Raw genomic sequence first — 17,423 nt, forward strand, 5'->3', positions numbered from 1 at the left:
AATCCTACGATGAACCATAAAAAGAATAAAATGTAGTTGGATTCTAAATAATCCGGAACATCACCGATATGATAACTGCATTGGAATATGGAAGTGGGTATTAGTGCTCAAAGAGATGTAAATTTCAGATATTACAGGCCCATGGCGCTATATCAAGCAATTCAAACGAACAAATTGAGTCAATGAGTGATTTTTGAGTGCCTCAAGGAAATATCAAATTTTTTATTGGAGACTTCATGCCTAAAAGAAAGGCGACTTACTGGAGGGAGAATATGGGATTGATCATAGAATTGACAGAGGAGAGGGACGGGTCGAGCTTGCTGAATAAACCTCACATTGGTATCATGGAAACGAAAGTTGAGTGTTAAAAATCAAATTCTTTGTCCTCTGTAAAATGCCTTTTATAATAAGTCAGTGACCGATTTGAATAGTGAAAGATAGGAGACTTGCCATTCTGGTATGGTATTTCAAGTAATGGACGATCATCCTATGGCTTGAATAGTGATATTAGATATTCTCCTAACAGTATATGTACGACGGTTGGAACTTAAATAGTGGCAACTATTTATTTACAACAGATACAAAAGAGTTACATGGTAGCAACGTTTACTGTCCTTCAGTGTAGTCACCAGCGTTGCGTATAACCCGTTGCCAGCGATGTGGAAGTCGTAGTATACCTTGAACAGAGCCTGTTCTGTTGGTGGTACGAATGGAGCGGTCTACTCCCTGTCGAATCTCTGCAACAGTTCGGAAGCGAATGCCTCCAGGTGGTTCCTTTATCTTCGGAATCAAATCGAAGGTACAAGGATTTAAGTCGGGGGAGTATGGTGGATGGTACAGTACTACAAAGTCCCATCGACCGAACAAATCAGCCACAGCTTGCGCTGTATGCGCCCGAGCATTGTCGTACAAAATGATGGGTGGATGCTGCACAAAGTGTTGCCGCTTCTTTCTCAAACCTGGTCGCAGGTGGTGCTCCAAAAACGAACAGTAATACTGTGTATTGACGGTCTGCCGTGGAGGAATGTAATGCGTTAGGATAACACCATCACAGTCGTACACGAGGATCACTATAACTTTCACCGTACTGGGGCTCTGACGAACTTTCGACTTTCGTGGTGACCCATAATGACGCCATTCGTTCGATTGGCGTTTCAGTTTTGGCTCCTACGATTTTGCCCATGTCTCATTCAGGGTTATGATACGGCGTAAGAGAGTCTCTCCTTCTCGCTCATAGCACTCCGAGTGCGTCTTAGCAGCATCGAAACGTAACCATTTGTGCATTTCGGTCAAATCATGCGGAACCCATCGTTATGCAATTTTTCGCATGCCCAGGCGTTCCTTCAGGATGTGAAGCTCAGTCGTATGCACTAATCCGGTTTCTTGGGCGAGCTCACGAATCGTCTGGTTTCGATCACTGTCCAGTAACGCGGCAAGAGCATGCACTTCTTCTTCACTGACGCTCGTAGGACGACCTGCCCGATGAATGTCCGCCACAGTTTGCCGACCATCGTTGAAAGCTTTCACCCACCGTGCCACTGTTTTGTAAGGCAATGCAGATTCCCCGCAAGCCTCTTGAAGACCTTGATGACACTGTCGTGCTGTACGACCTCTGGCACATTCAATCTTGGTCCAACTCCGTTGTTCCTGTTTAGAAAATAGGGACAACGTTACGTTAGACCGCTAGCTGACATGTGACTGTGTTTCTCTCGCTTGTGCTCACATAGGTGATGTGGGAAGTGCGAGTCCATTAGCTTGAGGTAAGGTAGGTATGTAACCAACGTGTGCTATCAGCGACAATATTAGATTCAGTTGCTTACTGTCTCCACAGCAGTGTTGTCAATATTTAAGTTATTTTAGGATTCTTCTTTTATGTGTGGATGACGTAATCTTGATGATGATGATGCCTGTTGTTTAAAGGGGCCTAACATCTAGGTCAACGGCCCCTGATGGTACGAAATGAGACGAAATGTCATGGTAATTTAAAAGTCCAAAATCGTGCACCGACGATAATTCCAAACGTGATGACGAAGAGTGATTGGATGGATATGAATTTAAAACAATCAGTGGATCCGCCCCGCAATGCTCCCTATTCCCAGAAACTAGCGTTAAACTTTAATAAGAATCCCACTCTCGGCAGCCCTGAAGATGGATTTCCGTGGTTTCCCATTTTCACACCAGGCAAATGCTGGGGCTGTACCTTAATTAAGGCCACGGCCGCTTCCTTACAAATCCTAGATCTATCCCATCGTCGCCATAAGACCTATCTGTGTCGGTGCGACGTAAAGCGAATAGCAAACAAAAAAAAAAGAAGAAATAAACAATACTAGTACTGACCAAGGGCTGCTTCTAAAGCAGAATACTGAATCGATGATGCTTATAGTCTAAAGGGGTCCAAAATTCAGGCCACCGGCCCTTCATATTAGTACTTACCGCTAGGAAAGTAGAACCATGGCATTGTCACGTTGCGGTACTAATCAAAACTAGCGTAGACTTGCGGTATTCCACACATTATGATACTATTCACGGGTAATGTAATGCGCACATGTAACTCAGACCTATGGTTTTTCTCAAATTGCGGTGTCATTCACAGGCAACGCAAACCTATGGTGTTCCTCACATACGTGTACTAATCACAGGTACACGTACTATACCGTGGTGTTCCTCACATAGTGGGTATTAATCATAGGCAAGGCGGACCCATTGTGTCGCTCACCCATGGTGTTACTCATAGTATGATATTAATTACAGGTACTGTAAGACCAAGCCTGATTCATACACTGTCGCTACTAATCAGAAACCTACTGTGTACCTAACATTGTGGTACTACGTGCATGTAAAGGTGACCCATAATGTTTCCCGCGTGTTGGTTCGTGGTCACCCCTTTTAGTCACCATCCCCCTGTGGATGGGGGCGGTAGAATAACACCCACGGTATCCCCTGCCTGTCGTAAGAGGCGACTAATAGGGGCCTGTTGTATGTCCGGCGCTCACTTCTCGCTCCGTCAGCCAGCTGCACGCGCGCCTGTGTATCATTCTGCTAGCTTCGACGCGCAGCCCCCAGTGCGCGTGCCTGACCATCGAGTGTACTATAAATAGGAGCTCCCTGCCTGCTTACTCGCCCACTTGCCCCGGTGTCCAGCTCCAGAATACACCCTACGTCGAGCACGGAGGCTACTCCTCTTGAAAATGTGCTTCGACCAGGTGGACTGAATTTCTGGCAGTACGAGGTTTCACCTCTGGTCACCGCTCCCTTACCTGTTTCCGCTGCCTATGTTCCGTAATTCTTTTACAAGCCATTTTCATTCCCTAAGTTATGCAAGCTCCCTTAGTTTCGCTAGGTGGAATTTCTTCAATCAATTGAACTTGCTTTTTAGGAATTCAGGCACTTCAACAAACAAGGACTCTCATAACATTTATGTTAGTGTGCCAGATAGTTCTCGACTATCAAAGTGTCAATTCACAAAGACTATCTTTTCAAGATAGAAGTGTATATAAAGACTGCAAACCTGTACATATTGTATAAAGACAGACTTTTCTCAAGATTCAATATTCCTTTTTGCTTCAAAATAAATTTCTGTTATTTGTGTAAATATCATAAAGTGAAGCAATAAAAGTTGTGTTCTGTAAACTTCAACCTTGGTTACAACAGGGCCCCAGGGGCTCTGAACTTTGTAGCGTGGGTTGACGACCACGGGGCCCTCAGCTGTGTCCTGGCATTGTTTCCACTTACTTGTGCCAGGCTCCTCACTTTCATCTATCCTATCTGACCTCTCTTGGTCAACTCTTGTTCTTTTCCGACCCCGACGCTATTAGGATTGCGAAGGCTAGGGAGTCTTTCATTTTCGCGGTCTTCGTGGCCCTTGTCTTCCTTTGGTCGATACCTTCATTCTTCGAAGTGTCGGATCCCTTCCATATTTTCTCTCTGAATAGTGTTATATAGAGGATGGTTGCCTAGTTGTACTTCCTCGTAAAACAATAATCACCACCACCACCTTTTAGTCACCACTTACGACAGGCAGGGGATACCGTGGGTGTACACTTCCCCTGCACACCCCACCCACAGGGGGATGTGTATTTTTCTCCACGAAAGCTATTTTATTTCGCTCAAGTCCGTCGGCCAGCCGGTTAGGACCGCACTATCCGCCACCTGCGACGCCAAGGTTCGTGGAACGTAATCTTTGACAGGGTCCGGCTCCATGGCTAAATGGTTAGCGTGCTGGCCTTTGGTCACGGGGGTCCCGGGTTCGATTCCCGGCAAGGTCGGGAATTTTAACCATAATTGGTTAATTTCGCTGGCACGGGGGCTGGGTGTATGTGTCGTCTTCATGATCGTTTCATCCTCATCACGACGCGCAGGTCGCCTACGGGTGTCAAATCAAAAGACCTGCATCTGGCGAGCCGAACTTGTCCTCGGGCACTCCCGGCACTAAAAGCCATACGCCATTTCATTTCATCTTTGACAGGGTTATTGCTTATTGAGTCTGTTAATACAGTTAAACTTTGATTGCTATGGCGTAGAAGTACTACCAGTTACTCGCGGACTCCAACCGCAATGTATCATGTTGCTCATTGATGTCCCCACACACTTACTTGCAAAGTTTCGAAGTACCGTACTGGTACTGAAGTAATACCCACGAACTGTTGTGGTAATACAATGTCATATTTAAAGACAAACACTTGAAAATCAAACACAAACAGAAATTGAACTCGATTCATTAACTTTGTATACCTTTTCTAACAGTGAAATCATTAATCCAGTACCATAGGAAAACCATATTACGTATCACAGTATTGGAAGCGTCAATGTTTAAGTCTTCTAGTTCCATGACACCGGTAGGCCCCAATAACTGCAAATAAAATCTAATTGAGTCGGTTAGTTCGAAAATTCAACATGTGCATGTCAAAGTGAATTTAGAAAAGAATGAAAAAAGTTATCAGTATTAATATCATGATTAAACCGTTGATAATATATATTATGATTCAAATAACAATGACAATAATGTAGGATTTCACTATAGTTAGATATTAATGAACGTTTGTTGGACAGGTTGAGTTTTGGGAAATACATGTGAATATGTTCAGTACTGGAGCAAGCAACAATGGACACAATGTGGTTTGGAATGGATTCTGATACTTAATACGAAGAAACGTTCTTATATTCACGTTTTCAAGAAAGGTCATATTTGATGACAATGCTATACTTTACAACGGAAAAATTGGCAAAAGGGGCTGATGACCTAGATGATAAGCCCCTTTAAACAACGGCTATTATCAAGCAGATCATCAAATTGGGAAAATATTCATCTTCAACGATTACGTCACCATTAATTGTATTATATTCTTAGACTACACTTCCAAATAGCTTCGCTGTCAATCATTGGCTCTTCTTCAGCCTCCTATTTTTCTTCCTGCTCTTGGAAGTTCACTTGTCTAGAATTTGCCAGTTTCCGTCCTCGGTTTTATTTTTTATTTTTTTCAGCCGGGCTGAGTGGCTCAGACGGTTGAGGCACTGGCCTTCTGACCCCAACTTGGCAGGTTCGATCCTGGCTCAATCCGGTGGTATTTGAAGGTGCTCAAATACCTCAGCCTCGTGTCGGTAGATTTACTGTCACGTTAAAGAACTCCTGCGGGACAAAATTTCGGCACCTCGGCGTCTCCGAAAACCGTAAAAAGTAGTTAGTGGGACGTAAAACAAATAACAAAAATTTGTTCAGTGCGACCAAGTACTCTGTCCGGTGGTATAAAACAATTTCCTGGTACCAGAAAAACTCCAAGTACTTGTATTATGTAACTTGGAGCGTCACTTTTCAACCACTATCAGTTTTCCCACTACGTCGTTGCTCGGCAGCTATAATACTCTTTTCACAGACTCTAATCTCTTGTTCATCCATTTCACTAGTTACAAAAGCTGTGTGAGTGTGCACACTAGCTTTTCTATAATGCAAAATATCACTGTCGATATACTGATCTACGCATTATTAACAGCAAACCTTTCTTACAACAATAAGTTTCCTTCTCTTACCAGGTAGTAGTAGTAGTAGTATTTATTCATTCATCATGTCGTTTACATATTTACAGGACTCTGTTTTATATATACATAACTCTTCTAATAACATTATTACTTGAGAAATATTAATCTTATAACTAAACCACATATATTACAAAAATAAATACCAGCTGAATGAAGTAGAGATTATCGGCCTAATGATTGGTGCTCGTGGCACAATACCTGCCTTGTTCGTAGAATTCTGGAAAAAGTTCGACCTGCCCATCAACAGCATTGAATCAGTACAAATCCTGAAATCTCACCTGTTCGGACCTCCATAATCTAAGAAATCCTTATTATCACTATATTTCTATATGATAAAAACTTTCTCTATCCTGATATGCTTTACTTTGTCCATTGTGGCAACCCGTAATTGCGGGAAGTCGTTGATTCGTTCAATAAATATACTGTATATATAGTATTATTATCAACATATTAATACTTAAAATAAATTGAATTTCTAACTATCTCTTGTACACATTAAATACATTATTATTATTATTATTATTATTATTATTATTATTATTATTATTATTATTATTATTATTATTATTATTATTATTATTATACAAAATCACACCAACCTCAACAGAGTCGAGTAGATATCAGTAAAATACCACGTAAGGTGAAACCTTGTGTGTGGTAATTTAGAATATTAATTACATAGTGAGAAATATATTTTAAATGATGCCTGAAATGCGAGTATGGGTATGAGTGAATGACGGATATGATCAACAGCACATGGTGGAGCATTGAATAGAAATTGGATATGGTGACGTGATATTCTCATTTAGTTATTTCTTCCATAACAGTTTTATCATCCCTGACAAAGGATTTAAGACACTTCAGACTCATTTTCTGACCTAATAAAGTAGTTTGTAAAGAACCGGGAAGGACATTAAAGAATTTTGGAATGAAGTACAAGAAATTGCGCTTTGTTATGCTAAGTTTGGGTTTGTATAACATACAACGGTGGTTCATCTTACTGCGTGTTGAATATTCATGTTTAATGTTCTCAATTATATTTTTGTTTTTGTTAATATATTTGTATATTTCAAGGGCATAGAGCTGTTTTACATTAAATATATTTGCTTCAGCATATAATTGACTACTTGGGTATAATCTTCCTTTCTGGTACATTATTCGTAATATAAGGTTTTGAACAACCTGTACTTTATTGATTACATTTTTGTAGGCTCCTCCCCGTGCCAAAATTCCGTAGCTAAGAATAGACTGAACTAAAGCGTAATAAACCTCTCTTAACAATTTTATATTGGATATGTATTTTAAATTATGAAATATATAAACAGTTCTTCTGATTTTCTTTCTTAAATCGGTAATGTGACTTTTCCATTTCATGTTCGAATCAATTAATAATCCCAAATACTTAACATTATTTACTTTATAAATTTTGTAGCAGTTACAATTAAATTTACAGTTGATGTTGTGTACAATTAATTCATTAAAATCGTTTCGTGTATCTGTTACAGAAAAATTCATAAATTTTGTCTTTTTAATGTTTAGAAATAATTCATTATTATCTAACCATGCTTTAACTTTAAGCAGTGCTCGAGTTGCTCTCTGTCTGACGAGATTCCAGCTATCACCCTCAACATAAATGACTGTATCATCTGCATATGTTACGACGTGCGTATGTTCGGCATTTGCTATTGTTTTCTCTAGATCATTAATAAATAGAATAAACAATAAAGGACCTAATACTGTGCCTTGTGGGACACCCTTTATTATCCTCATTGGTGTGCTTAGATGTTGATTAATTTTGACATACTGTACTCGATCTGTCAAGTAACTCTCAAGCAAATCCAGCACATTACCCCTAAAGCCGTATTTTTCCAATTTCTGGAGGAGCAAGCGGTGTGACACACTATCGAATGCCTTTTCAAGGTCGAGAAATATCCCTGTGGAGAGCAGAGAAGAATTGAGATTTTCGTATATTCTATTTGTTAAGGCGGATATAGCATCAGTCGTTCCGAGATGTTTAATGAATCCAAACTGTCTGGGCGAAAGTATTTGGTGTTTTTCTAAAAATTGGTAAATATTGTTCTTTAAGCATTTCTCGAATATTTTTGATATTGTTGTAGTTATCGAAATGGGTCTGTAATTTCTAATGTCACTAATATTTCCAGACTTGTGAAGAGGTTTTACTATTGTTGTTTTAAGCTGTTTTGGAAAGTAACCTAAGGTGAAGGAATCATTGATAATATTCAGCAACGGTTCCTTTAATGACTCTATATTTTCTTTAATAATTCGAGCCGAAATATTGTCTATTCCTACAGCTTTGTTTTCATGTACATCACTCAAACATCTCTTCAGATCGTATTCTGTTACCGGTGCAAGGAAGCAAGTATGAGGGTTGCGAGCGATATTTAATGTGGAGTCGGAAATCTGTCTGTGATGCTTTGCTTTCTCAGTGGTTTCGTTAATGAAATAATTGTTAAATTTATTAGAAATATTTATGTCATCTTTCCAGATTTCACCTTTATATCTGATTTCCTTGATCTCTTCTTTTCTAACTGACCTTTGTGTTATTTCATTGACTATGCCCCAGACCTTACCCCGGTCATTTAAATTGCGATTGATCAGATTCCTATAGTACTCAGTTTTCGTTTTCATAATTAGATCATTTAGTTTGTTCCTGTATTTCCTGTACTGTTCTTTAATTTCCAAGTTATCCTTATTTTTTAAATATTGTTGATAAAGTCGGTCTCTTGTGTGAATAGATTTTACCAAACCGTAAGAAATCCATTCTGTTCTTTTGACTTCCTTTGATTTCAATTTAACAGTGGACAGGCTCATGCAGCTTTTAATTGTATTCACGAATTTATCAAGTTTGATATCTAAATCACTGCTGTTTAAGATGGCTCCCCAATTTATTTTACTTAAATGATTTTTAAGCTCAAAATGATCTATTTTAAAACAGTTACGTCGAAAATTTGGTATATTATTAGGGACCGAGGCATTTTGAATGTTGAGACTTACTATTATAGGATAATGATCTGAAATTTTACTTTGAGAGATGATAGACAGAATGTCGTCATTTCTCAACCTACTTTTAATCAAAGCATGATCAATACAGGATTTACTTGTACCAGATACTCTAGTAGGATTGTTTATTAAGGACTGAAAATTTCTTTCTTGTACCATGTTGAGATATTCGTCACAGTCGTGTTCATTTAAAAGGTCTATATTTGTGTCCCCTATTATCAGTTCGGTTTCAACATGGCATCTATCTTGGATATAATGATCTAACGCACTGAGAAACCGCTGTTTGTGATATTCATGTGACCGATATACTCCTGTAATAGCTACTTTCTTGTTGTCATAGTTAATTACTACTCTGAGAAATTTAAAGTCATCGTACTCAATAATTTCCATTTCGTGCTCCAAACCATTTTTTACCATTAATACAACACCATCACATTTGTTAACTGAACCCTCATTGTAATAAGATTTATACAAGGCATGGTTACTTATATTTACATTACTCAGTGACCAACTTTCTGTTAAAATTACGACATCAAACCTATGATCATATGCTTTCAAAACAACGTCTAAAATGTTCTTTTTTTTCCTTATGCTTCTAATATTAGTATGAAAAATTTGTAATGTACTTTTCCCTTCCGCATGCTTCTGCAATCTACTCGTGCAATCTTTGATGCCCCTTCTCGTCTCTGAAAGAGGTTGGTATGTTACATAATCATCTTCTAAACCTATTCTGACTATTTACAGGAAAAGGTTAAAGTCAGCTGTTAGTTATTACTAAGAAGGAAGTTACTGTAAGTACGGAGTTTGTACAGAGGGTTGGGACAAGGTCAGTGTCCAGTGGGGTACCGTAATTAACGAGCTAGTGAAGGTCAAGCAGGTAGACTACAGCCGTTCAGCCAAGCAGGGTGGAATGCAAGAGCAGTGAAGGGGAGAGTGTGAGAGAGAGAGAGAGAGAGAGAGAGAGAGAGAGAGAGAGAGAGATAGCGAGAGGGAGATGTGTCCTAGAAGAGGAAACAAAACTTAATACAAAGGGTTACCAACTTATGGGTTAGTAAACTAAACACAGGTTAGATATGAGTAAGCTCATGGAATGTCACTCATCTGCGTAGCGCGGTGCATGCTGCCATCAGCGGTCTTAAACAGGATAACTCCATCACTGGTCCAGACATTTCTGACGCCGAACTTGGAGATAGCCGCCTTCAGAACCGTCAGTCTGGCAGACGTAAGGTCCTCCCGGATCGTGACACGAGATCCTTTTAAATGCCTTTTCTTTGCGAATATCTCCTTCCTGCTGCGATAACTTGTCATCTTCACGATAATAGGCCGGGGTTTATTACCAATTTTAAGCCCGACTCTGTGGCTCCTGTCAATATCAGTCAATTTTATGTCGGCACCAATGTCACGTGCAACATTTAATACTAAATTGTCCGTGTCCTCATTCGGCTCTTCGGGAATGCCAATTATGCGGAGGTTATTTCTACGCTGATATTGTTCCAAATTATCATAATTTGACTTCACTTCCGCTTTAAGTTCTGCGAGTTCCTTGTCTCTCTTGGCAATCTGATTCTTTAGGTCCTCACATGCATTTATATTGAACTGAACAGATTCCTCTAGTCTCTTTAACACACACTCCGTAATTTTGTCCACTATGGTACTCACAATTAATTCCACGAATACCTTAGACTGAAGTGTCTCTTCTATTATTTTCTTCACGGTGTCTTCTGTTGGGTTGGCACTCCTGCACTCGGCCTGCTGTTGATTCTTCTTCGTTCCTGGCGCCATTTCACTATTACACTAATTGCACGGCACTCGAACAAAGAACGAACTAATTGTTGATAGTACTTGATTCCACGATACAAATAGATGCACTGTGGCAAATTACAGCACTGTCGCAATTGTTTACACCTGCCAAAACACTTAAATTCCACGAGAAGGAAGAAAGCATGTTGGAAATATTTTTCGTTCGTAATCTGCTTACCCTCCAGGGTCGGTTTTTCCCTCGGACTCAGCGAGGGATCCCACCTCTACCGCCTGAAGGGCAGTGACCTGGAGCTTCAGACTCTGGGTCGGGGATACAACTGGGGAGGATGACCAGTACCTCGCCCAGGCGGCCTCACCTGCTTTACTGAACAGGGGCCTTGTGAGGGGATGGGAAGTTTGGAAGGGACAGACAAGGAAGAGGGAAGAAAGCGGCCATGGGCTTATGTTAGGTACCATCCCTGCATTTGCCTGGAGGAGAAGCGGGGAAACCACGGAAAACCACTTCCAGGATGGCTGAGCTGGGAATCGAACCCCCGTCTATTCAGTTGACCTCCCGAGGCTGAGTGCCCTCGTAGCACTTTTCAAATTTCGTGGCAGAGACGGGAATCGAACCCGGGCCTCTGGAGGTGGCAGCTAATCACACTAACCACTACACCACAGAGGCGGACTGAAAATATTTTTACCCAACAAAAGCATCAAAAGAGGTAATTGAATATATTTTTGGTGCACCCTTAAAATGTACATTATTGCCCTGAGGGCATTAAATGCTATTTATAGTCATTCCTCAGTATAATGGGAACGATAAGTCTTGAGCAGGTCCCTTAGAATTGTACGAAAGGATTAGGCTATGTGCCGACACCATACTTGGTGATGATGGTCAGTAATGTTTCCGTGGGAAGTAGTACTGAGCAACCATCTACTATTAACACTAATCAGAAGGAAAATCGAAGAGGTCCGACACTTCCAGGAATGAAGGTATAGGCAGAAAGGCCACGAACACCGCGAAAATGGAAGTCTTGCAATCTCAGTAAAATCGGAGTCATAAGAGAACAAGAGTTAATCGATAGAGGCCAGACATGAAAGATGAACGTGGGGAGCCTGACACATGCAAGGGAAAGCAATGTCAGACACAGCTTGGGGACCTGTGGTCACCAACCCACGCTCCCTAATTAAGAACACTCTACTGAAATGTGGGGGTTACCGTGAATGTTATTCTACCACCCTCACGTCTCACCCTTTCCTCACCCCATTGTCATCATCGTAGGGCCCCCAGACTTGCAGGTCGCCCATGGGCGTTAAGTAGAAATACCTCTCTCCACTTTCCTTGTGACATCACATGAATATATAAAAAATGGTGATGTCTTTTATGACGTGGTTGTCGATATTTTGAAACTTGTTAGTAAGAAAACCACCAAATACTTTGATAAAATCATCACGTCTTGTTTACAGTGTTTTCAGCTTAAGGAAATAGGAAGGTTTCAAGACATCAACATTCATTGTCTCACGAACTTACTTTCGTTTTGAATAAATCCTTACAAGGTTCTTGTTGAATCGAATTACTCCCACACTTCAGACAAACCAGTGCATTGAACAAGTACGATTCTACAGAACTTCAACATACTAGACAACATTAATACCCTTCGGGAAATAATTAACGTCTCTCTTGTCATTTGTTGATTTCAAAGAAAATAGTTTGATTCAGTCAATCGTGTTAATCTAACGAAAGCTTTGGCCACTCAGGTAGTAACGGAAGCTTACATAACATTTATTCAGTCTTTATTAGTATCGGTACATCTTCTCAAGGTTTGTTGAACGAATAAGGTGTTAATCAAGGTGTTTCCATATCTCCTAATTTGTTCTAAATTGTCATTGTATTTGCAGTCTCCAAGATAAACTGAGAAGAAAAAAAGGGTTAATATCCGTGGGAGATAATATTGAGAGTTTTGGATCGAATTGTATCTTCTGTTAATTACTTAGAAGAGCTAGTGTCCTTTCCTCGAAATCTTTGGTCCCCAGCATGAACCTTTCTGCAGGTACTGGGCAGATCAAAAATACACCACTAGAAAATATATGTGAATTGAACTACCTTTGCCAGCTTTTAAATATGACAGGAGATACAAGTCTGGAAATATTTCTACTCATCAATCTAGGCTGGCATACGTTTAAGGGACATTCGTCTGTATTCAAGTCAAACAGGCCTGTACATATGAAGGAAATAATGTTTGATCCGTACATTTTTGTCCAGGTTTTACAGCTGTTGTGTACAACCTAGACAATAAACGAGTTTACAAAACTGAAAATCAGAGCAGCCTAAAGAGGTAGGGAGATAACAATGCTGGGCTTTAGAGGGGTAGATAGGAAGAGAGTAGGTCGGTCACCAGGTTAATGACGTCCTAAACAGAACGAAAGAAAAACAGGATGCGGGAAAATATTGATACGGAAGTGGAGGCCAAGAAACTAACTGACAGAAAGAGAAAGACTACTGCACCGAACGGATAAATACATATTTAGAAGATCATTAAATATCATTGGCAGAGAACCACTCAAAACCATTCCGTCTGGAAAGAACTCGGGAAGCATTACTTCTGCTTAAGGCCACACATCACTTCGATTTAATTGGCTGATGATGATGGTTATAACTGTTACCGTACGTTCTGAGATCAAATAACCCGATTAAATAAAGGAGACAAGCAATCCAAGGCTATTTAAAAGAAAGTGCCAGATGTTTTCCAATAAGACGAAGGAGGTTTCATAAATATAGATTAAGATATCAAACGAATAATAAGTTTACTTAAATTATCAATAATGGTTGAAAACAATGGAGATTTACAAAAATAAAAATCTTGAAATATGATGTTATGACTATGACTTTTATGACTTTTAAATACACTCAGGTTCTGAACAATAGCAGGCTTCATAGCCTAAGCCTCGTCATACAAGGTATAATAAAACATAAGTGAACTTCGAAATTAATTGTTTAAGGGACTTACCTGCAGGCTCGTTAGCTTTCTCTCTTTCGAATGCCTCCCTAACAACTACTTATACAACGCTCCCAAAGCCATTTCAACGGCATTGATGTTGAGAGTGGGGTCATGCACAGCTTGTGCTGGGATTTCGATTTGATCATTTCAATTTTAAGAAATGAATTGGCGTCCTTTTAAGGACAAATTTCCCTTTGGTGAATAGAAAAGAGACTAGAGCGTCTTCTACTCCTGCCTTTTGTTTCTCGCCTAATTACTTTTTTCGTTCAAAATATGGATTTGTCCTAGTTTTACGTTGGATACCATTCCTAAAATAATTCCTACGAGGAGAGATGAATTCATTATTGCGCTTCCCAGTGGTAGTTACGTAGCTATTATTAAGATATGTTGTATGCTTATAAAGATATTAAGATTATTTAGATAAACAATAACCGCAGTCCCCGTGCTACAGGGTTTAATCCTCCGTGGCTGAAATACCGTCCAGCCCGGAAACCGAACCGAGGATCATTTGAACAAAAACCTAACTAGCTCTGGTTGTCTTAAGAAGTGTCCTGTCATTCTCAGGGGCGAAGCGTCAGGGGAGACAGGGTAGACAGCGTGTACCCTTAAAGTTTCGTGAACGAGAGACTGTCTAGTAAATTCAATTCTTTTTATAGAACATTAATTATTTCCAAATACAAGATATTATTGTATTCCCCGCTTTACTTATTTTCGACTCACTTCGGCAATGCTCGGGCTCGCGTCAGTTACATGAAGTACGTAGACGATAGTAGACGCTGTCCATTCTGTGTATTTTCCCTTTGATTTTCAAAGCTTTCAGATAGAGTAACACTAACGCTATCTGTAGGTGCTGACTGTGGAACTATTACTTTCCTATAGCGAGATTGCTCCGCCCAGTAGACAGACTTACCAGCGTCTCTTCTTGCTCTCATTGGCTAGTATTTGGACCTCAGTTATAAAGATGCTCTTTATTGGCTACCATCTCAGGCATGCTTTAAATGTAATTAATTTGACTTTATTATAAGACACGTCTAAAAATAAAATACTGATATAATAATATTCAAATACGAAACATAGCAAACTTACACCTAATAAATGAGTGATAGCACCAAAATCCTTCAAGTACATGCATTTTCTTGCCCGCCAATATTTGTTACGGTTACGAATGCGGTGTGAGACGTGAGAGCAAAGTGGCTAATAGGGTATGCGTGTGCTAGTGTCTTATAATAAAGTGATAGGCCTAAGTGTTAATTTTTTATTATACAGTAAAGGAATGGTGAATAGTTACTGGTGATAAAATATAAAGTGCAATTCTTGTTTTTATGGTGTGGCAGTTTGTGTTTATTGATGATAGGCCTATCATGGCTTCTGAATTGAACAGTCCTGACTTCGATTCAGTTGTGTACTTACTTAACAATAGTATTTCCTCCTTGTCCTTAGAACAAAAGATAATGATAAAAACTTTACAGAAACGGCCTGACCTAACATTATCACAACAGGACGGAAAATTTGTTCGAAAATTTCAGAAAAGCTGGTATGTTAAATATCAATGGTTGTGTGGAACTGGTAAAGGTCGTGAACAAAAGTTGTGTTTTTATTGCTTGATGTTTGGCGTTGACGGGGAAGATTCTTGGCGCAGAATGGATGTAAACTCCATAAACAATTTCGAGTAAAAAGCTAAAAAGCACGCGGCATCTGAGATTCATATAAAGTGCGCCGCGAAATTTCACATGTTGGGGCGGTGCTGTATCGATCATGCCGTTTCAGAGGGCCAAAGACTACAAGCCATTAAACACATAGGAAAATTGTCAGCAGATTAGTAGACGTGCAGTGAGCTCGCAGTTGCGATCAGCAGTATTCTGTAAGGAGGAAGTCAGCTCCCAGACGAAACTATCTTTACATCGGTGTGTTTTCAGACCAACTTTGCTTTATGGGAGCGAAAGCTGGGTGGACTCAGGATATCTTATTCATAAGTTAGAAGTAACAGACATGAAAGTAGCAAGAATGATTGCTGGTACAAACAGGTGGGAACAATGGCAGGAGGGAACTCGGAATGAGGAGATAAAGGCTAATTTAGGAATGAACTCGATGGATGAAGCTGTACGCATAAACCGGCTTCGGTGGTGGGGTCATGTGAGGCGAATGGAGGAGGATAGGTTACCTAGGAGAATAATGGACTCTGTTATGGAGGGTAAGAGAAGTAGAGGGAGACCAAGACGACGATGGTTAGACTCTGTTTCTAACGATTTAAAGATAAGAGTTATAGAACTAAATGAGGCCACAACACTAGTTGCAAATCGAGGATTGTGGCGACGTTTAGTAAATTCTCAGAGGCTTGCAGACTGAACGCTGAAAGGCATAACAGTCTATAATGATAATGTATGTATGTATGTATGTATGTTTGCCACTTAAGTATTCAGGAATTGCCGTTCAGGAGTCAAGGCGAAAGTCAATGTTCTGGCTACTCTTGACTTACTGGCTTCGGAGAAGTCTTTCATGAAAGACCATTTAGACTCAGAAAATGTCTTCAAAGGTACTTCTAGTGACATACAAAATGATTTGATTAAAGCTGTTACTGTTGCCGTTCAGGAACGTATTCGAAAAGAGATAGAATTAGCTGAATTCGTTTCTCTCCTAGCTGACGAAACTGCAGATGTCTCCGTTAAATCACAATTAAGTATTATTGTGAGGTATTATGTTAATGGTAAAGTCGAAGAGCGGTCTCTAGGCTTTTATGACGTGTTTGCTGATAAGACTGCTAGTAGTTTAGCTGATGTCATAATCTCAGTTCTGAAAGAATGGAACATTGATGATACCAGACTCGTATGTCAGATGTATGACGGATGTACAGTAATGTCTGGTCATAAAGGAGGTGTCCAGGCAATTGTCAGACAGTCTTATCCTCATGCCATCTTCGTACATTGTTACGCCCATCAACTTAATTTGGTTCTTCTTAATGTTGCGAAATCTACAAAAGAGATGAAATGCAATTTATGTCTTCCACACATTCTTCTCTCGTTCTTCACGTCGTGCAGAATTGCTGAGAGAGCAAGGTTTTCAGCTTCCTCATCCTTCTCCTACCCGATGGAATTATCATTCTCGGGCTGTTATGACCGTGAAAAAATATTATTCCGAGTTTAAGTAGTGTGATGGGCACGGAAACTTAGCAAGGAATTAGTTAATGACCTTATTTGGTAATTATTTCTGGATGAGAGGTACTGAAGGTCATCTCTCAAATCGGTATTTTGCTCCGTAGAACACTATGCATAACTGACACAGAAATAAAAGGAGTGCACGTAGGGTTGTACAGTCGGTTGTTATCGGATTTTTCTTAGTTTCAGAGACATTAATATAATATTGATAATATGATTAAATAGCTTTAAAAATATCTGTCTACCCCCTTATTTTCCTCACGCTTCGCCACTGGTCATTCTATCTATTTCTGAGGTCAAATTTTTCCAAATTTTCCTCCTGTCACCATTATTTTAGCAGATACATTATCATTGTTTTCTAGACCTTTCTAATACCTACAATTCCACCTGACTCTAATAAAATAAAGTCTAAATTCCAATTTTATTGTCCTGAAAATTGAATACAATAAAGAAGTAATAGTTTTAAATAATTTCG

This window comes from Anabrus simplex, chromosome 1, assembly GCF_040414725.1.
Source record: "Anabrus simplex isolate iqAnaSimp1 chromosome 1, ASM4041472v1, whole genome shotgun sequence".
NCBI classification, from domain to species: Eukaryota; Metazoa; Arthropoda; class Insecta; order Orthoptera; family Tettigoniidae; genus Anabrus; species Anabrus simplex.